Consider the following 22,555-nt stretch of genomic DNA (forward strand, 5'->3'; position numbering starts at 1 on the left):
CTGCCTATGTCTCTGCCTCTTTCTCTCTCTCTCTGTGACTATCATAAATAAATAAAAATTAAAAAAAAAAAAACACAGACAAGAACAAGTGTTGGCAAGGATGTGGAGAAATTAGAGCCATCACTCATTGCTGCTGGGAATCTAAAGTGGTGTAGCTGCTACGGAAAACAGTTTGGCAGTTCCTCAAATGGTACATGTCGAGTTACCATATGGCCCAGCCATTCCATTCCTGGGTACATGCAGAAGAGAATTAATGACATCAATTCACATAAATACTAGTAAATGAATGTTCATAGCAGTTTTACTCATAATAGCCAAAAAGCAGGTGCAACCTAAATATCCATCAACAAATTAATAGATTAACAACTATAGTATATCTACACAATGGAATGTTATTAAACTATATAAAGGAATGAGGAACTGATACATGCTATAAAATGGATGAACCTTGAAAACATGATAAGTGAAAGGAACCGGACATAAAAGGCTATATACTGAATGACTCCATTTATAAGAAATATCTGGAATGGGGAAATCCATAGAAGACAGAAGATGAATCAGTGGTGACCAGGAGCTGTGGGAAGGAAAAAAAGATGGTGATTGTTGCTGCGTGGGGTTTCTTTGTGGGGAGATGAAAATGTTCTGGAAGTGAGGTGATGATTGTACAATCTTATCAATGTGCTTGAGACCACTGAGTTGTATTTAAAAGGGTCATAATTTTTTGTATGCGAGTCATGTTTCAATTTTTAAAGAATCAATGTGAGTTCACAGAAAAGGAGATACATGAAACTTATTGTGAATATAAAGAATATTGCAAACCCTGATATAATTGATTTTGGAGTCGTTTCTTACCATTCTGTTACTCTGATACCAACTATTGGCATAAATATTTGAAGCTGATGGCGCAAAACATTTATATAGTAGTGAGGCTGTATTTTTCAAAAACAAGATGAATAGAGAATTTGCATGCCCAAAGCTAAGAATTCAGGAGGAAGAAATGAAACCTGGGAAATAAATACATACAGACAGGAATAATATCATTTTGAATGAGTTTAGCACTGTTGCTTACGGTAAGAAAAAGTTTGAAATAACAGTGAGAGAAAAGAAAGAAGACAATATTGCAGGAAATTTGGATTTTAATTTGAGAAAACTTCTATGGTAATTCTCATTATTTCTTTTTTTTTTTTTCTCATTATTTCTTAATAGTGTGTGTAGATTCTGTCTCCATAGCAGTAGCCTCTCCAGTGAGTCATGACTGTATCATCCATTAGGGCTTCTCAAACTCTAGTGTACGTTTGAATCACCTGGGACCTTGTTAAATGTAGATGCTTGTTTGGTAGGTCTCGGGTAGAACTTGAGATTCTGCCTTTCTGAAGAACTCACTGCTGATAATGCTAATTGACCACAGGTTATCACCCTTCAAGTAGCAAGATCTTAACATGACTTTTTTTTCTTCTCAGTACTGTGCTTAATAAAGGCCATCCAATGGATAGATGTTGAATAAATAGAGGACTTTCTATGCTGTGATAAATGTCTTTCCTATTTATATTTTCCTAGGCACACATATAGATTAGGGAAATTGTAGCACATCATAACATGAGGAAAATATTGTGGATTCCATCAGATATTTCTTTCCTATATAATCTCAGAGCACATGCTGCTGCCAGATTTTTGCGCGTAAGCAGTATGAACTACAGTCAGCTGTGAAAGTTTACCTCCCTCATACATGGAAATTACTTCAATAAATGTTACTTGAATAAGTGAGATTGAATGTAAACACATAGATGCCTAAGCCTCTTGCTTATCTCCATCTCCGTACGGGTAACCATAGCTGAAAAAGTTGGAGCATCTCATTATGGGCCTTTGACCTACAGGCAAGCACAGCATAGAATCCACTGTACTTCTTCACATCATGAATTGCTTCATGGAAACTTCTCTCACAGAGGAAGTACAGAACCTAATGAAGCCTGTTATCTCCTTCGCTATTTCCTCTTAGGTTAGAAGAAAATGACACTCTATGTTAACAAGATTTAAAATAGTTTTTGCCAAATAGAATTTCCCAGGCCCATAAGCAAACAAGGCAGGCAGGACCAACCTGTTTACTTGAGAGTTAGCCTCTTGAGGACAGGGTCTTAAGCCATTGGTTATCAAAGCAATCATTCCATAGCATTTATTGAACATCTACTATGTGCTTCAGCACTGTCATGGTTTCTTTAATCATCACAATACCTGAAAGAAACGTACAATTCATGAGAAGAAGGACTTTGGACTGTTTAACATAGTACATCTAATAGCTGGAATGACGCTTGATACATAGCAGGTATGCAGTAAACAGTTGATTGAGCAAATGACCTATAAATTAGATAATGTTCTTTTAAATATTTTTAAATTTAAATTACATTTAATTAACATATAGTGTATCATTAGTTTCAGAGGTAGACTTTAGTGATTCATCAGTTACATATAATGCTCAGTTATCATTCCATTAATGCCCATCACCCAGTTATTCCATCCCCCCCACCAACCTCCAATCCAGCAACCCTCAGTTTGTTTCCTATAGGAGTCTGTATGGTTTGTCTCCCTCTCTGCTTTTATTTTTCCCCTCTCTTCCCCTATGTTCATATGTTCTGTTTCTTAAATTCCATATATGAGTGAAATCATTTGATATTTGTGTTTCCCTGACTGACTTATTTTGCTTAGCATAATATACATCCACATTGTTGCAAATGGTAAGATTTCATTCTTTTTGATGGCTGAGTAGTGCAGTGTGTGTGTGTGTGTGTGTGTGTGTGTGTAACATCTTTATTCATTCATCTGTTGATGGACATCTGGGCCCTTTCCATATTTTGGCTGTTATGGACATTGTTGCTATAAACATTGGGGTGCATGTGTCCCGTTGAATCACTATCTTTATATCCTTTCAGTAAACACCTAGTAGTGCAATTGCTGGGTCCTAGGGTAGCTGTATTTTTACCTTTTTGAGGAATTTCTAAATTGTTTTCTAGCATGGCTACACCAGTTTGTATTCCCACCAACAGTGTAAGAGAGTTGCCTTTTTTTCTTATTCCTCACCAACATATGTTATTTCCTGAGTATTTAATTTTAGCCATTCTGACAGGTGTGAGGTAATATCTCATTGTGGTTTTGATTTGTATTTCTCTGATGCTTAGCATTCTTTCATGTCTGTTGACCATTTGTATATCTTCTTTGGAGAAATGTCTGTTCAGGTTCTCTACCCATTTCTTGACTGGATTTTTTGTATTTTGGTGTGTTGAGTTTGGTGTGTTTTGTATTTTGGTGTGTGAGATAAGTTCTTTATAGATTTTGGATACTAGCCCTTTATCTGATAAGACATTTACAAATATCTTCTCCCATTCTGTAGGTTGCCTTTTAGTTTTGTTGACTATTTCCTTTGCTGTACAAAAGCTTTTTATCTTGATGAAGTCCCAATAGTTCATTTTTGCTTTTGTTTCCCTTGCCTTTGAAGACATATCTAGCGAGAAGTTGCTGTGGCCATTGTCACGGAGGTTGCTGCTTGTGTCCTCCTTTAGGATTTTGGAGATGGATTCCTGTTTCACATTTATGTCTTTCATCCATTTTGAGCTTAGTTTTGTATATGGTGTAAGAAAGTTGTTCAGTGTCATTCTTTTGAATGTGGCTGTCCAATTTTCCCCAACATCACTTGTTGAAGAGACTTTTTTCCATTGGATATTCTTTCCTGCTTTGTCAAAGACTGGTTGACCATAGAGTTGAGGGCCCATTTCTATGTTCTCTATTCTGTTCCATTGATCTATGTATCTGTTTTTGTGCCAGTACCACACTGCCTTGATGATCACCATTTGTAATACAGCTTGAAGTCTGCAATTGTGATACCTCCAGCTTTGGTTTTCTTTTTCATCATTCCTTTGGCTCTTCAGGTTCTTCTCTGGTTCCATACAAATTTTAGGATTCTTTGTTCCAGCTCTGTGAAAAATGTTGTTGGATTTGACAAAATGTTGTTGGATTTACAAGGATTACATTGAATGTGTAGATTGCTTTTGGTAGTATAGACATTTTAGGAATATTTTTTCTTCCAATCCATGAGCATGGAATGTTTTTTCCCTTTCTTTATGTCTGCCTCAATTTCTTTCATAAATATTCTATAGTTTTCATAGTATAGATCCTTTACCTCTTTGGTTAGATTTATTCCTAGGTATCTTACAGTTTTTGGTATAAATAGTAAATGGGATCACTTCCATGCTTTCTCTTTCTTCTGCCTCCTTGTTAGTGTATAGAAATACAGCTGACTTCTGTGCACTGGTTTTATATCCTGCCACTTTGCTGAATTCCTGTATCAGTTCTCGCAATTTTCGGGTGGAGTCTTTTAAGGCTTTCAACCTAGAGTATCATGTCATTTGTGAAGAGTGAAAGATAGTGTTCTAATTTTATAGGAAAAGAGCCCCAAAAGTTCAGAGAAAAATATAACTTTCCTTAAATCACACAGCTAGTGGATGATGGGGCAGAATTCAAAAGGTGGTCCATGAGCCTCTGAAATATACACGGCGTCAGTCATGCTCTTCCTTTATCTTCTACCTTTCAAAACGCATGGCTCTTTCATCTCCCAGGGGTTTGCCCAAGTATTGTGTGCCTTGCTTTTTTTCCTTCTTATTCTGACAAGAAGTCAAGTCATCTCTTTTGGCACAAACTCCATACGAGTATAAATTCAGTTAAAGAGAGCCAGGTCTGGGATCCCTGGGTGGCGCAGCGGTTTGGCGCCTGCCTTTGGCCCAGGGCGCGATCCTGGAGACCCGGGATCGAATCCCATATCAGGCTCCCGGTGCATGGAGCCTGCTTCTCCCTCTGCCTGTGTCTCTGCCTCTCTCTCTCTCTCTCTCTGTGACTATCATAAATAATAAAAAAAAAAAGAAAAAAAAAGAAAAAAAAAAAAAAAGAGAGCCAGGTCTAAGTTTTTGTAAACATAGGTCATTCACAAAGTGTAGTAACTAATTACCAGTAACACAGTGGTGTGTCTTGGAATTCTGTCCGAGAACCACTATACTCAGAGTTGTTAGATTTAGCAAAAAGAAATATAGAATGCCCAGTTTGAGCTTGAATTTCAAGTGAACATCAAATAATATTATAATATTAATATGGTGCATTATTGGTATACACATACTATTGTTTGTTTTTCTGAAATTCAAGTTTAACTAGGCCTACTGTGTTTTATCTGGAATCCTAACTATACTAGATCACACCCCTGCCCAACATAGTAACAGAAGTCAAAAAGTACTGGTTGAGTGGATAAATAAATTGATTAATAGAAGAGTAGATAAATAAATGAACAAATGATCATTCAGAATCTCTAATTTTCTATTTTGGGCATCATTTAGACAAAAATTAGCCTGTATCCTATTTGCTATCAGCTTCAACATCATCATATGTCCTTGGAGGCAGGGCTTATCATTGGGGCCAGGAGAGTCATATGGCTTGGACTGCACAGTCATCAGAAAGGGCTCTCGTTTTAGGCTTTCAGTCATATCTTTAGATTGCATTGTCCATGGAGATGGAATGGAAAAAAATGTTTATCAAACGACTTTAAAATTGTATTTCATTGAATAGACCACACCGTGAGCCCCATATTAGTTTGGTACTGTCATTGCAATAATCTACTACATACTTAGGGACTTACAACAGTGCAGATTTATTAGCTTACAGTTCTGGATGTCAGAGTCTGAAAAATGGGTCGTAGAAGGCTAAAATCAGGGTGTTGGCAGGGCTGTATCCATTCTGGGAGCTCTAGAGGAGAATCCATCTTGTTTTTTCCAGCTTTAAGGGGCCACCTGCATTCCTTGGTGCTTGGCCCCCTTCAGCAATGGCATTACTCCAGCGTCTGCTTCTCACCTCACTTCTGTGATTCCTACCCTCTTGCCTCCCTTTCATAAGGACTCTTGTGATTACAAGAGTCAGATAATCCAGGATAATCTCCCCATTTATGGAACCTTAATCATATTTTCAAAAATCTCAGTTATCAGTAAGGTAACATATTCACAGGTTCTGGGGATTTTGATGCAGACAACTCTAGGACCATTATTTGGCCTGTAACATGTACTGTAGTTAGTGTGTAATGATATTGCCCAGTGCTCTCTACAAATGCTAAATGTAATCCTTTAAAGTATACCAATATTTTTATAGTTTCTTCTGTTATTTTTTCATGTTTTAATATCCCTGGAGCCTCTTCTGATTTCTGAGAGTTTCTACTTGAAGCAATGTGATTTCTTATCTCAATAAAGGAAGTGTTGCACAGTTTGGTACACTAGACTGGTGGTTCTCAATCTTGGTTCATATTAGAGTCAACTGAGCATTTTTTAAAAAATCCCAATGCAAGGCTGCATACTAAAGCAATTAAATCAGGATATCTGGGGGAAGGGATCCAGGCTTCAGTATTTTTAAAAGCACCCCCGTGTAATTCTAATGTGTGTCCAAAACTGAGAATCACTTCACTCTATTCAGCCTTGACTGCTAAGCTAACTTGTTTTCTTCCTTTACTTTTTCCTTGTTTTAAAATTTATTTTTATTTATTATTTTCTTCTTATTGAAGTATAGTTAATGTACAATATTACATTAATTTTGAGTGTACAACATAGTGATTTGACAATTCTAGATGTTATGCTGGGCCCATCACAAGTGTAGCTAGTGGGCTGTCACCATACAAGGCTGTCACAATACTATTGATTATATTCCCTGTGCTGTATCTTTTATCCTCATGACTTACTCATTTTGTAGTGGGAAACCTGTACCTCCCACTCCCCTTTACGCATTTTTGCTCCCTATTCCTTAGTCTAGCCTGCTTTTCTTGCTATCTGCAAATTTGTCTCTCTCCCTTATTGGACCATGTTATTTTGATTGTATCATACTCAATAAGGAAAGACATAGAGATGCTTTCAAAATAATCAATATGGTGTGGCTTAGTGTGGACAGTGCTGTTCTAGGAATGAAAAAATGGCCTACTTTTCCCCAAGAAGCAACTTCTTTACCTCTCTGACTTTCAGCTTCCTTATCTGTAGAATGAGGGGTTTGGAATAAACTTTCTAAAGTCTTTTCTAACTTATAAACCTGACAATTCTAAATATAGAAAGGAAAGCAAGATCTCATGGAAGGTGTTCTGGATCCCAAAGCTGAAGATTAGATCTGATTTAATTTAAGGCAAACAGTTTTATTCTACGCATCACTGTTTGTCTTGGTTTGTTTTCCCCAGAAGCAGAATATGAGACAAGTATTGGAGTATGAGTGATTTAGTTAGGAGGCAACCCCAGGAAGCACCAGGATAGCAAGGCAGATGATTCAGGTTATTCTCTGTATTTCAGTGTCAGTGTGGGTAACTGGAGCTCTATCCCACTGGGAACGCTGGAGCTGGTGTAGAACATGAGGCTCAGGGTTATCCCACCAGAAGGTAGAGGCTATGGTAAGGGGAGGTGCTGCATACTGATTTTTAATATTTGTCAGTCTTTGGTTGATGGCTGCTCCTGGGCACTATTAATTCTCTAGTCATTTCAGCCTGCTGTGTGTAGAGGGAGAGAAATGCAGTGGCAAGAGAAGCCCTTGGGCAAAGAGATGCAAATGGTGACATTTGGATGTCAGGTCAATGTGTACCACAGGGTTAGGGCCAATGGGGATATGGACAGATGCTAATGTGGCTCATTTAAAAAAATAGCAACAAATTCTTGTTCTTTATATATTAATTAATGTATTTGAGGAATAAGTAAATTAACATTTCTGAAGCATTTTGAGGACTGTCCCCACCCTTTAGGAAAGCTGCTGTAGGCAAACAGACTATCGCAACAAATGTATTCTCCCTGTATAAAAAGACTTTCTTGGTGATGAGCATTGGTTGTTATATGCAACTGATGAATTACTGAACTCTACATCTGAAATTAATGATGTATTATATGTTGGCTAATTGAATTTAAATAAAAATTAATAAAAGACTCTCTTAGATATTTTTAGACAGCAGATGAAAATTTTCAGTTTGTTTCAGTACCATTTAGTGAGATTCTGTTTCAGGCCACTAAATGACATTTTTTGTTTCAGGCCACTAAATGACATTTTTTCTTCAAATATCAGAAGGTTAAGGAGCTAGATTTTCAATATTAAAAGTAAATGAAAATATATTACTTGCAGGTATGACAAATCCCTATGTAGGTGTTAAGGAGAAAAGGTGTTGCTCATATGCTATGTATCTTGTGTTTTAGCCCAAAGGGAGAAAGATGTCCTTTCCATATCTATGCCAGATCCTGCAGACATATACTAGAAACACACAGATTTACTTTCTCTCCACTGAGTTAAAAATGTTACCACTAGTGTTCAGGTTCATCATAGCTATGTTCTTCTAAAACCATCGACTCCTTCCATGCCTTCTTGTAGGGCACAGAACAAGATAGTTTGACCATCTCTCAGCCTAACCATTCCAGAATGTTCATGGCACTGGATGATTTTTTTTTTTTAAGTTGGATAAATAGCATAGATTTATCTCCAAGTTTGAAATCTTACTCAGAATTTCTCTTTATAGTAAAAGAATGGTAATGGTATGAATGGTAAATGTTGTAAAGAATGGTAAATGTTTTGCCTTTAGATCCATAACCCTTAGCTCTCTCAATATCTTTTTTAGAATCTTCACTATGACACTGATGGAACCACAGAGTCCATGATATTGCACCAGATGCAACCTAGTGCAAAGTCTGGGGGATGGAGAGAGTGTGGTGAATGGAGCTTATTCCCTCAACATTAATGAATCCATAGTTTTATTTTTTTTATTTTATTTATTTTTTTTTTAATTTTTATTTATTTATGATAGTCACAGAGAGATAGAGAGAGGCAGAGACACAGGCAGAGGGAGAAGCAGGCTCCATGCACCGGGAGCCCGACGTGGGATTCGATCCTGGGTCTCCAGGATCGCGCCCTGGGCCAAAGGCAGGCGCCAAACCGCTGCGCCACCCAGGGATCCCTGAATCCATAGTTTTAGACTGTCTCCAAAATAGGAGCATATATTCACATCCATCAAGACCACCTAATCCCATCTGAGCTGCCAGAATGACAAATGCTGCATGAATGACCCCAGACTAGACCAACAGAAGACCATTCACTTCAACCTACCTCAAATTGCTTATCCACGGAATTATGAGTAAACAAAATGGTTGTTTTAAATCACTGGGTTTGTGGTGGTTTGTTATACAAAAAATAGATTAGTAATATAATTTGTTAAACAGTAATTAATGAGTGTTTAATATGGGAAGCCTTGGACATCTCAAAAATATTTGAAAGGCAATTTAGCTCTAGTTTAAATCTCTCAAGTTTTTGTTATGAACCCTTAATCAATGTAGGTCCGTTGTTGTCAGCTATGTATTCTGAATTTTTTCTGCCACTCCTTTGTTTATGCAGACATTGAGCATGGGGATGCCTTTTCTTGTTCTCTTAGCCTGCCCATAGCAAGCAGCTGTTCAAAATCAACCTCCTTGGGACGCCTGGGTGGCTCAGTGGTTGAGCGTCTGCCTTAGGCTCAGGGCGTGACCCCGGGTCCAGGGATTGAGCACCAAATCAGGCTCCCTGCATGGAGCCTGCTTCTCCCTCTGCCTGTGTCTCTGCCTCTCTCTCTCTCTGTCTCTCCCTGTGTGTCTCTCATGAATAAATAAATAAAATCTTTAAAAAAAGATTTTAAAAAACAAAAAACAAAATCAACATCCTTCACAATGTTTACCCTGATCAGTCTGATTTTTTCATCCACTAAACTTATACAATCATGAATAGATTCTACATATTTCATGCTAAGTCAATCAATTCAAATGTCTTAACCTCTAGTCTAGACTCTAAACTTCTTGCAGGAGAGATGATACTGGCACCTAGTATTGTATCTTTCACATGATTCAATATGGGTGAGGCTCTCCCCAAAAACATAGGTATCCCAATGATCTACTATCTACTATTGGTTAAGTTAATACATGGTAGAAGGGAAAGAGCAAGGAAACAATGAAACATTCTTAGTCCCTGGATATTTTCCTTTTGGCTATGCATCTGTGTTCACTACTTTTTATGACCATTAGCTTTATAGTTTCCAAATGATTTTATTAGTGGTGGAGAAATATCAAGGGAGTATTATCATTAGAATCAGTGTGAAGTATTGTTGCTGTGCTGAATGTAGTTGCAAGAGTTATAGTAGAGTTTGAAAAGGAGATGGCAGGGGTGCTGCCCCAGCATAATGAAGTGAATAAGGGCAGAAGACCTTCAATACATTTGTCGTACTGAATTCCACTGAATTAGCCTCATCTCCACTTTCTTATTTTTCTTTCTTTCTTCCTTACTACAGCATACTTGGGGAGCAGATTGAAACTCTGATCCTCATTATAGTCAGTAAGATCAACCCTACATAGAAGGATTTCTTTTCAATTTCGTGATACTATCTTTTGAACTTCAAGAAGGTCAGATTTCAGGGATATTACATTTCTGGTGAATGAGCCTTTATTGTCAGTGATAATTTTAAAACCCACTCCCTAGTGGAGAATCACTGGCAGCTAGTACTGGGACTCAACGGGGTCTCTAAGAAAATCTAAGTAACACAAGCATAAAAATGCAAGTGAAATGTCAGTCTACACTTTCCTCTATGGAATATAAGGGAAAATCTAGAAACATTCACAAGGCTGACCTAGCAGAGAATCTGAAAACAAAGACAATTTCTTTGGACAATTAATCCAGAGGTTGAAATGGATGCCTCTTGGAATAAGAACTAAAGGATCTTCTTTCACACTTTCTCCATTTCAAGTTTAAGGGTTCAAAGGTGGTGACTGGCTAAGTGTCGAAGCTTTATTGCCAAACTAGTCTAAATCAAGATGTCATAACTAGCTGCCTGATTATGGATAGGTTACTTAGCTTTTATTAGTATTTATCTTATAATTTATTTTTTTATCTGTAAACTTAGCCCATATATGCTATAACCTATAGATTGCTTTACACTTTCATGATAAATAAGAGTCATGCAAAAAATGTTAATTTTTATTATGCAATGTGGCTAACTTGGTCTTACATTGGTTAAGAAAATCCTTTTGCATTAGCATCTTAGGTTAGAACTCCAGAAGTTGACTTTAGACAAAGCTGTATTTAGAAGTGATTTGTTATGAAATTGCTCCCAGAAAAGACCAGTAAAGGAGTGAGGGAAGCTTAATAGGGAACACAAAGAAGCTAAATGAGGATGGGGAAATCTCACATGAATTCCCAGCTCAGCCCGACTCCAAGAGGAGCTTCATAATTTGTCCTACCTATGATGAGGGAATTGGGATTTCACAGTTCAGCACCAAGCAGTCGTCAGTAAAGGTTCTCTCTGGAAAATAGACTCTTAGCTCTTCTGGCTATAGTGTGCAGACAAAATGGTTTGAGTAGTTTAAGAATGTTTTTCCAATAAGAGGCACATGGGTGCTTCTTTATTAGAAGCAAAATACACAGAATGAGGGTAAAGATTGATGGAAAAGTGCTGAATAGTCTCAGGAAAGAAGATGAATTTATTTACATGGTATATATCCTTTTTATCATGTACTAGTTGTATTTTAGAAACTTAATGAGAGATGACAAGGCTCTACTTTCAAATGAATATATTACACTGGTCAATGTGAAATATTTCCGACTCAACTTTGCTTCCATGTGAATGCACCCATATGGATGAATACATTTTGAATTATCTGACCTTTTCTGTTCAGATTTTCAGAACAGTACTAACAAACACATGACAGAATCACTTTCATTTCTAACTCTTCACTTTAATTCTAATTGACTTTAGAATAGAACCACCCAGAAGAAGACACTTGGGTACCCAATGATCCAGAGTATAAGCATGTAGCCAAGAGTTTCTGTGACTCCTCAGGGGAGTTGCAGGGAAAGAATGAAGCATATGTCCTCTTTCAAGGCTCTGCTCTGGCTAGGTGTGTGATACCTGAGCAACTTGCTCAGTTTCTTCAATAGTAGTGACAATCATTATTGGAAACAACCTACCATATGTCATGTTCTTACCTTGCACTAGGCATTTTGCTAAGTGTTTTACACATGTAGAATTTAGGATTCAAGTAAAGCAATGATATAGATATGATTATGATTTTATGAATGAGGAAGTGAGCCTTACTGATTGGTACTGAAATAGGGAAGCTCAGCTTATTTTCTCCGAAGGTAACACAAACTCTGGAGTGCAATTTATACTCCAGAGCTTCCTTTGGGATCAGCTGAAGTTGGGAATTTACCTGAACATTCTCCATCATCATTTGGCTTCTTCCCTTTTGACCAGCTTCCCTCATTCCTTCATCAGTCTTTTCTGATAGCAATTCCTTAAAAAATCATTGCATTAGAGTAGCTTGGTGGCTCAGTCAGTTGGATATCTAACTCTTAGTTTCAGCTCAGGTCATGATCTCAGGGTCATGGGATTGAGCCTTGTGTCAGGCTCTATGCTGAGTGCAGAGTCCACTTGATATTCTCTCCCTCTGCCTCTCCCCACCCTCACTCATGATCATTCTCTCACTATTTCTCAAATAAATAAATATTTCTTTAAAAAATTGCTTGCAAATCAATTCTTATTCAGGGGTATCTTGCCTAAGACACTAGTCTAAAAGGATTGTGTTTTTTTTTTTAACCAATTATAAGACTAAAAAAGGTCAATGATACTACTTGCTTAACCTTGCCACAAGTTTGATGAGGATGACAACTCACATTTGAACTCAGATTTGGCTCCTTCTCAAACTCATGTTCTGAACACTATCTTTTAATTTCTCCCAGTAAACTAAGGAGGTCACGCCAACTAAAGTATAACTTAACAGATAACTTTACAGTATCATGACTCTGATAATGTCCATCCCACTCCCACCCCCGTCAATGTAAGAAGATCTAGTTCTTCTCAGATATCCAAGATATTGAAGCTCTCTGAATATTTCTTATAAGAATCTGTAGGATCTGGGGGTAGTGACAGGAGGGAACAAACCTCCCTCCCCTATTAGTTCGTTTCTGTAGTCTGAGAAGATTTGTTTTTCTCATTTTTTGTTTCTCCATGTAGGGAAATGCTTTAGACATTCTGTCACAGTGAAGGGAAGGGAGAAATACAGATTAAAGGAAGGGATGGAAGGAGAATAATTGAGTCCTATTTGGAAAATGCAGAATCTTTTATGATAAAGCCCTTGTTTCTCTGGATTCTGGGCTTTGTGTGTGGGCAGTGTAGAGCTTTTCTGGCTAGTCCTTTTAGTCATTCCACCCTTCCAACCTGCTCTGCCAAATATTTCCAGATGAATAACTCTCATCCAACTTAAATCCAGTACTAACTGTGGCACTAAAGCTGTTTTTTTTCCTCCAAATCCCCACTTTAATGCCTGCTTTCCAAGCTGTTACACAGCAACCTTATTACTTAACCACAAAAAGGACCTGAGTTCTCCTCACTGGTGCCCTCTCTCTTTGATCTCTGCCACCAGGAGAACAAATGTGGGGTACAGCTGGATAATGAGAGACCACATAGAGCACAGATGAGCCACCCCACCTATGGTCATTCTTGACTAGCCAGACTTGACTGACCAACCAATTCATCAAAGATGCATAAGCAAGCCAGCCCAAATCAGGCAAACCCAAGGTAGATCTTTAGAGCCTCCTAGCCAACCCATAGATTCTTAAGCAAAAATACATGTTATTGTTAAGTCACTGAGGTTTTGTGCATATTTTTTATGCAGCATTATTGTGGCTATAGGTTACAGTCCAAAGCTTACCAACAATCCTACAAGGTAGACATGGTTTTTTGTTGTTGTTGTTTTAACAGATATGAAAACAGGAGACATTAAATGACTTGGTCAAGATTATATGCTAAACATTTGATTGGAACTCAGGAATGTCTAACTCCATGGTTTTAATTGCTATACTTTACTGCTTTGTTTCTTTTTTTCTAGATCCTTGATCATTATTTCTCCTGACTAATGACTGTGAATACTTTGACCATATTGTCATCTTCCTTAAGATGATATACCTCCTCATAATTTTTTTGTGAGGGGTCTGGGATTTTGTAACCAAGTAAATATTAGATATACAAAATCTTAAGTGGGGAGAGAATATCAGAAAGTATGACATAGGAAAGACATCAAAGGAGAGGCAAGTTAAGTTACAAATCTTACCCTAAGAGAGAGAAGACTTGCTTGGAGTGGAATAATGTAGACAGTGATCCCATCATGGGATAGCTGGTCCTCTAGGTAACTTGAGTCTGCAGCATGCGTAGATCTTTGAGGTTCAGGATTTTGCATCTCCTTTCTAGAGTTAAATAATAAAAATTCAATTACAAAGATCTGATTGGCTTTATTGAATGATTCACATATCAGGCAGCATCCCATCTAGCAAATAGAAAGGAGTTCCAAAGAACTACAGAAGAGGAAAGGCTTTTAAAGGCAGAGAGAAAGAGAGAGGGAGAGAGAGTGAGTGGAAAATGGTAGTTAGTAAAGAAAGCTCTGTTTTTGGCAAGGTCACCCTCCTACAGGGAATGGAAGGGATCTATCGGGGAGGGATTACCTCCTAGTATTGACAAAGCAATTCCAGATTGGCTGGTTAAAGATCGCGTTTCTGGGAGAAGCTGAGGCTGCAGTCAGGTTAAGTATTAAGTCTTGGGGTTTAGCATAAGTGGTTCCATTTTGGGCCTGCTGTCTCTGTCTCCTTTTTAACACTAGGAAAACAGATATCCTTAATTTGCTTTGTCTGTTCTTTGAAAAGTGTTACCATAAATGGGTTAGACTCATGTTTATGTGGTTTATGGAATCAGTCTCATGCATTCATTTAAAGCCATACCACAGACTGCCTGCTGCCAGGGTGAGGACCTGGTATCTATATTCAATCAAGGGCCTCTGCCATATTTATCCAGCTGGTTTTGAAAACAAAGGAAACTACATGCAAGGGTGAGGTCAGTCATCAAGCCTGGGCCTCCTGAGGCGCCAGGCTTTAGATAACTGTCCAGTCAGCGTGGCGGGGAGACATGGGCCTCACTCCCATTAGTGTTAATAGAGCCAATCGTATGAATCCACCACATATCAATGTGTATTCTCTCATGTTTTGATATCTTAATGCATGAAATTACATCTCTAGGGAAAGGCTTGCCTCCTCTTAAGTGCTCCCAATTCCCATTAATGATAATGGAAAAGAGACACCCTCCTCCACTGTTGCTCAGAAATGTAGGCAAAATATGGAAGATGATTAGGTTTCAGGAGTGTCACAGGAGACTCAAAGAAGCTGCGGAGAGGGTCTAAAGTGATTCTTCTTTGCAGGCATCTTTAAGCAGTTTTATTACACATAGACACTTTTCTCAGAACTGTCAACAGATAATTGGCTACAGTCTCCTCTCCAGGAGGAAGTTGCTGATGCCTAAACAAGTTTGGAAATACCCTTTGGGATGTGGGGTGTATGTTTGAAGAAAGGGAATGGAGAAGGTGCTGGGAGAGCTTCGAATATTCCCCAGGAGAATGTCAGTGTGGGTAAGCAGGAAGGCAGTCTGGGGGCTTCTTCCTTTTCTCAGGCTAAAGGCTGCTCTGTGCTAGAGAAATGAAATGTGAGCAAGGAAAGTGCCCATCACTTCTTGCCTGTACTTTCTTTTGGATATGCTTTTCTGTATTTTAGGAAAAGCAAGATAAGCAATTCTGGCCATACTCTGCCTTTTTCTCTTTGTAGAAAGGGCACTGACACAGGTTCATCTACAGTCTGAGGTTACTAAAGAGGTATAATTGTACAACTTAGAGATAAGAGTACGTGATCAGATTACAAATTAACATGAAAATTGGCCCACACTTATTTACTCTCAGTAAGTTTTTTTTTTAACTTAAATTCAATTATCCAACATATAGTACATCATTAGTTTCAGTTGTAGTTTTCAGTGATTCATCAGTTGCATATAATGCCCAGTGCTCATTCCATCAAGTGCTCTCCTTAATGCCCCTCACCCAGTTACACCATCCCTCTACCCATCTCCCCTCCAGCAGCCCTCAGTTTGTTTCTCAGAGTTAAGAGTCTCCTATGGTTAGTCTCCCTTTCTGATTTTTTTCTCCTTCATTTTTCTCTTCCTTTTCTTATGGCCCTCTGCACTATTTCTTATATTCTACGTATGAATGAAGCCATATGATAATTGTTTTCTCACATTGACTTCCCTCAACATAATACCCTTCAGTTCTATCCACATTGATGTGAATGGTAGGTATTCATCCTTTCTGATGGCTGAGTTATATTCCATTGAATATATGTAGCACATCTTTATCCATTTATCTGTCAAAGGACATCTCAGCTCCTTCCACAATTTGACTATTATAGACATTGTCTCAGCAAGTTTGGCTGCTGCTTTTCCTGGTGAACTAGCAAGTGTCCTTTTGGCAACTTCCTGTAACTTAAGGAAATGGCTTGTTTGGAATCAGCCACACATGTAAGCAGCACAGTATTGTCACCTGCTGGTGGAATGGGAAAAGTGTCAGGAGGGGCACTTAAGTAATTTCAATCTAGAGACCACAGTGTCTGAAATTCTATCACATTCATTCTTCTGGTATAAACTCTCACTTAAAAAAAATGTAGAGCCAAAGATTGCTGGAAGAGATAATATATTCTGCAGCTAATACCCATAAGGGAATAATTTCATCAGAAACCACCCAGACATGATTCATAGGGAGCTAAGAATGCTTCAAGGGAGAGGATAAAGCAAAGAAAAGAGAAGAAACAGAGGGGAACATGGAGTGAGATGAGGATGAAGCTGCATCCTCACAGAGACTATGAGAGGACAGAAAGGGTAAATGTGTTTGTTGTTGAGCTGGGTGCACATTATAGAAGACATTTCTTCTGTAGCTGTTTCTTGCCCTTCCTCAAGTAAGCGTTACAGAACTACTCTGAGACCTAGATGAAAGTAATGGACCCTCTTGTCACCCAAAATGCACACACACATACATGTTTTCATGGAATTTTGAGTGTTCATAGATCCCCTGACATCCATCCATGGGCCCCAAGTTCAGGGAAAACGCCAAACTAGAAAAGTTAAAGGTCAGAACTCTAGTATGATGAGGACATTAGATCGTGAACAATAGTGGTCTGGGTTCTCTCATTTCTAACAATCCCATATAGAAGGTGACTATTTGGCAACAATGAGACTGTAAACAGACCTTCTGAGACTAGACTACTAGAAATACTCATATATTCTGATGCAAGTTGCAGCGCTGCTAGCTGTGTGGATAAGGATGAGTTTTAAGTCAACAAACCTAAAGAGTCACACAGAATCATTTTGGGAAGTATCCCAACACCTTTTCTACCCCTGTCTTAAATAAAAAATCACATTAGGGATCCCTGGATGGCTCAGTGGTTTAGCGCCTGCCTTTGGCCCAGGGCATGGTCCTGGAGTCCTAGGTTCGAGTCCCACATCAGGCTCCCTGCATGGAGCCTGCTTCTCTCTCTGCCTGTGTCTCTGCCTCTCTCTGTATCTTTCATGAATAAGTAAATACAATCTTTTAAAAAAAACCCTCACATTACATTCACTCAAGTGATCTTCCATGAGTTGTTATATCAGAATCACTTAAATAGGGAGGAATCAATAGGTTTTTAACAACATTCTTTTATTGATATACCAACTACTCCTCTATGCTTACCTGCCTCTCAATTGCTCTGGTTTCTTTTTTTTCTTTTTTTTTTTTTTTTATGATAGTCAGAGAGAGAGAGAGAGAGAGAGAGGCAGAGACACAGGCAGAGGGAGAAGCAGGCTCCATGCACCAGGAGCCTGACGTGGGATTCGATCCTAGGTCTCCAGGATCGCGCCCTGGGCCAAAGGCAGGCGCCAAACCACTGCGCCACCCAGGGATCCCTTGCTCTGGTTTCTTTTTTGTTTGTTTGTTTGTTTTGTTTTTTTTTTTTTGCTCTGGTTTCTTAAAAGAAAAGCACCATGTTGAAATAAGACCCACTGCCCCCATATCATTCTTTCTTCCAACATTTTTTTACCAGCAAATGACAGACCTCAATATTATACCTTTAGGAGCAGAAATAGGAGATGACTCTACTTTTAAAGCTTTGAAAGGGAAAATATACAATGATTAGATCCTTCATTTCATGGTCCCTCAGATATAAGAAAAATCTCTGCCATGTGAGAATAAAATGGTTATTTTTAATGGTTTGTTAACTATTACATGTTAGGTGGAACTTCTTCAAAAGTGAGCAAATGCTGATTCCTCTATCAAATATAGGCATTCTTGAGTTTGCAAGACACAGATGACTGTGACCTCAGTTACTACCAAAGGAACTGGTCTGATTTTAACTCTATGTTCTTTAAAAAACAGAAACCAAAAAAAAAAAAAAAAAAGTAATTCCCTAGTAAAGTGGGTAGATTAAAGAGAATAGCATCTTAACCTGTTTATTTTTTAAAATTTTGCAAGTCATTATTTAATTCTAGATCAAGGCAAGTACTAAATTATTAGGATGTTTGTTCTAAAGCTAGATGAATCATATTCTAGAAAATCAGAGCATAGTTGCTGGTGGCATCCACAGGTCCACTTTAAAGTCCCATCATTTCAGCCTGACTGTTTGCTCTAAATGATAGAGGATACAACTGAGATAAGGATCTTGTCCACAAATTCATTACTCTTAACTGTGCTCACAGAGGATTGTGTGTGACAACCCACTTTGTAAATGACCACTGCAGAGCTCTGATTATTCTTGTGGCAGTGATAGGTAGAATGAGAGGCTTTTGACTTCACCCAACCTGTGAAAGAATTGGTCACCATTGAACGCTTTCTCTAAATGTTTCCCAATTCAATATGGACTCTTTACTGAGGAGTCCATATTTCTTCATCATGTGCTACTGAGAGGTAGGGACCTCCAGCAGGTCATACTTAGTTACCTGGCATAGATCAATCTCATGTATCCTCTTCTGAACATCACTCCAAACTCCTGATTGCTAAACATAAACACCACCTAGTGCCCACAGGCAAGGGATTTTCAGATGCAATTCTGGAAGATGGGCTGGCCAGGAAAACAAGGCACCTGTCTTCTTAAAATTCAAGGCACTTTCATAAGAAAAATATCCATTCGGGGTGATAACTGATAAGAAAACTAAATTCACAATAGTTTCTCTATAAGTCACTCCTTACTTAGTTGGCTTCAGATATGGGAAAATGACAGATGATGCATAATAAACCATAGGATATGTATGGCCTGTAGAGGCAGGTTATGAACATCTAGATGTGGGTTATAAACATCTAATGGCTATAGCACAATGTAATCTGTTATCTTCCATCAAATCTCCCTCAGGCACCACCTGTCAACAGTGGTCAAGTGTGCGGGGAAAAAGTGGCAATTGAAGATCTATAGTTGTATACACTTGGCATTAATAATTGCAGGTAGAACCAGCCTTAGAAAAGAGTTCTTAAGAGATTGTGGCCAACACAAGTAAAGCTTGCAATACTAGACAGGCTGCTGTATGTCCATTTGTATAATGAATTTGCTTCTGTAAATCACACTGTTCTTTGGTAATAAGAACCTGATGCCTTGTAGTCCCCTACATGTTTTGTGTCTACACTCATATCCAATACCGTGGGCCAGTGGTAAGAAGCCAGAATATATGTTCAAGCTAATGAGCTTGCACTGGCTTCTTGTCAACAACACCATACCCTGATATTCTTTCCACTGTATTTGCTTTAGGTAATGTTTGGCATCACAGGCTGGTGGGTCACAGAGAAGACATTAAGCAATCATTGCCAAGATACAGACTAAATGACATTTCAGAAAGTCACAGGAAAATTTATGGAAACTTGTAAATTCACCTAGTTCAGGACCAAGAATGCAACAGAAATACCCAAGCTGGTGAGTTGTCAGCTGTCTCTGTTGCTGTGATGTGACTCTGAACAGTCTTCCTTCTAACTTTCTCTGTTAAACTAGAAAGGAGAAGCTAGATTAGAATTGTGTCTAAAGTAAGAACATTTAGGTTCTAAATGAGATTGTGAGGGATTTACCTATGAGTAAAACCCATGCTGGAGCTCGGAGGGTCACTTTATGCTGCTCATGCACTCCTGGGCTGGGCTCTATTTTGTCCGGTCTTAACTATTCTAACCTAAATCAATGCTACTGTCTTATAGAGCCTTGTAGATACGGGTGAACATTGATTAGTCAGCACAGGTAGGTTAAACTGTGATAACAAACAGCTCTGGAATTTTAGTGATGAAATATAGCAAAGGTATCTTTCTTACTTAGGCAGTGCCCTCTGAGTGTCCAGGAAATCCTTTGGGACAGCTGTTCTTCATACAATAACTTGGTGGTCCAGGTCCATATTAGTTGCAGCATCAGGAGCAAACAGCCTCCTTGTTCAACAGGCAAGGGAAGAGGCACTGGAGAAATGTGAGTGGGTCTTTCACAGCTTCATACATGGCTCAGTCCATTGCCCAGAACCAAACAGCACTGCCCCGCAGCAACAGGGTAGGGATACTTAATCTTCCTCTGTTCTTAAAACCAGATCTGGGCTAGCACTAGACGTCTCTGTAATGACACTTATAACTCCAAAGTAACATTTTAACTCAAGCTAAAAAAATATCTAGCTTTCAGCTTTTAAGTCTTCTTCCTCATACTATAACCCCTTGGGTGCTCCATTGTCATGAAGGAAGAAAAAAAAGGCACTGCATTTCCTTTTGTTTGTGATAAACAGGAGGGCACAAGGGCTAGTGTTTCCAGGTCATGATTTATTGGTTCAGCTGGATCTACTGCAATGCTGCAGTCTTCCAGGACACTCAGCAACACAGCAGGTCTTTTAAAGAATCTCAACCGGCTCCCATGCTGAATAGGAGCAGAGGGAAAAAGTATCATCCCAGCTAACTCTGGTTGAAATGGAAATCTGCTCAAACTGAAAATAGAAACTCTCATGGGGGTAGTCTTTAAAAAAGAACGGCAGGGCCCAGTAGTTCTGGGTGACATATGTTGAGTCATTTAAATTTCGTTTCTTTCCACACAGTCAAAAAGTGAACGGGTTTGAAGCTGTAAAAAATAACACAGAAAATAGAACTTTAAGTCCAAAAGACAGTTCAGGAATTTCTCTCAGACCAGGGCAGCCAAGGTATTTGTCAGTTCAGACCAATTTCCTTTATCCCCTCTCTTGCTCCTAGAATATGATTTTCTAAAACTCTATTAAATGCCAATCCTATAATATCCCACACTATTATTGTCACCCGTCTCTCCTGACTCATCTGGTTATCCTCTCTGGAAATGCGTATCTAACATTTTTTATCTGTTCTTTCTATCTATAGGACATTCAAGGTCCTCTTTCAAAGCTCTCAACTCCCCAAGGCTTTCTCGGCGTGTGCTTCATGCTGTGCAATTATCACCTTATAAAAAAATGTCCTTTTCCCTAGGAGCTCCTATGTGGTTGAGAACTTAATCACACACTGGCTTATTCAGTAGGTGTTGCAGATGTGTTAGTCCTGTCTTCCCAGAGAGGTGAATTGGTCCTTGACATACCATTTTTCTTTGAGACTCATCAACACCAAGTCGATGCTGTAGTTTCATGCCTAATAAGCTATTTGTTGGTTGACCGAATAATCATACCTTACTTATTCAGATTGGGGTCACGTGAAGCAGGTGCATTATACATGAATATGCTCTCTGGCCATCCTTCATGGTATGGTCTCATCCATCTACTTCCAAATGACTACTGGGGCTGAGTCCACATTGGAGCCCAAGGGTAAGCCATGCCTTGTGCTATTCCTGCTTCTATTTGTGTTGGGAACCCCTTGCCTTGCTGTGCTGGGACATTGGAGAGTTCTAGGGATTGAATTGACCATTCTCACTTTTTAACTCCTTCCTAAAATATAGTTATATTTTCATGCTCCTTTGTCATGTGATTTTTCCCTCTCAATAGAAGGCAGAGTATGAATCCCTACCCTTGTTCACTATGGGTTCATATAATTTGCTCTGGCTAATGGTGATTAGCAGATGTATCATGTGCAGAGGACTTAAATATGCTCTATAGTTACTTTAGCCTCTTGTGCTCTATGGTTTGTTTTATGAAGGACTCATCTTTGGCATTTATCTAGTTTGAAAATTATGAAAACACACGGAGCAGAGGTGAACGTGATCTGAAGCTGAATAAGCCCAGCCCACCAGAACAGGTGAGCCCAACCAAGAGTAGCCAAACCACAGCTGATCTTTAGAGAAAAATAAGAAAAGTCGGCATTTGTTGTTGTAAGCCACTGAGATTTGGTGAGTCATTATACAGCATCACCACAGTAAAATTCTAACAGGGGAGGAGGCTGGGTAGTAAGGTATCCAAGATATGGAGCCCCCAAAGATAAACTGATAGTAAAGGAGTAGCTCCTGACTTTGGTGAAGGAATAAGACACTGGAAAAAAGCAGAGTGTTCTTGCTGGAAAGACACCAAATAAAAGAACATAATAACGTCTCATGAATGACCAGGTGAGTGGCTACCCTATGGCATTGACACTCCTAGTGACAGTCTTCCTTATTTGCAGACATTCTCCTTGCTGTCACAGTGGCAACCTGCTGTCCTTGAGCTGCAAAGATCCCAATATAGTCTGAGGAT

This window comes from Vulpes lagopus, chromosome 18 (genome assembly GCF_018345385.1).
Source record: "Vulpes lagopus strain Blue_001 chromosome 18, ASM1834538v1, whole genome shotgun sequence".
Classification (NCBI taxonomy): domain Eukaryota; kingdom Metazoa; phylum Chordata; class Mammalia; order Carnivora; family Canidae; genus Vulpes; species Vulpes lagopus.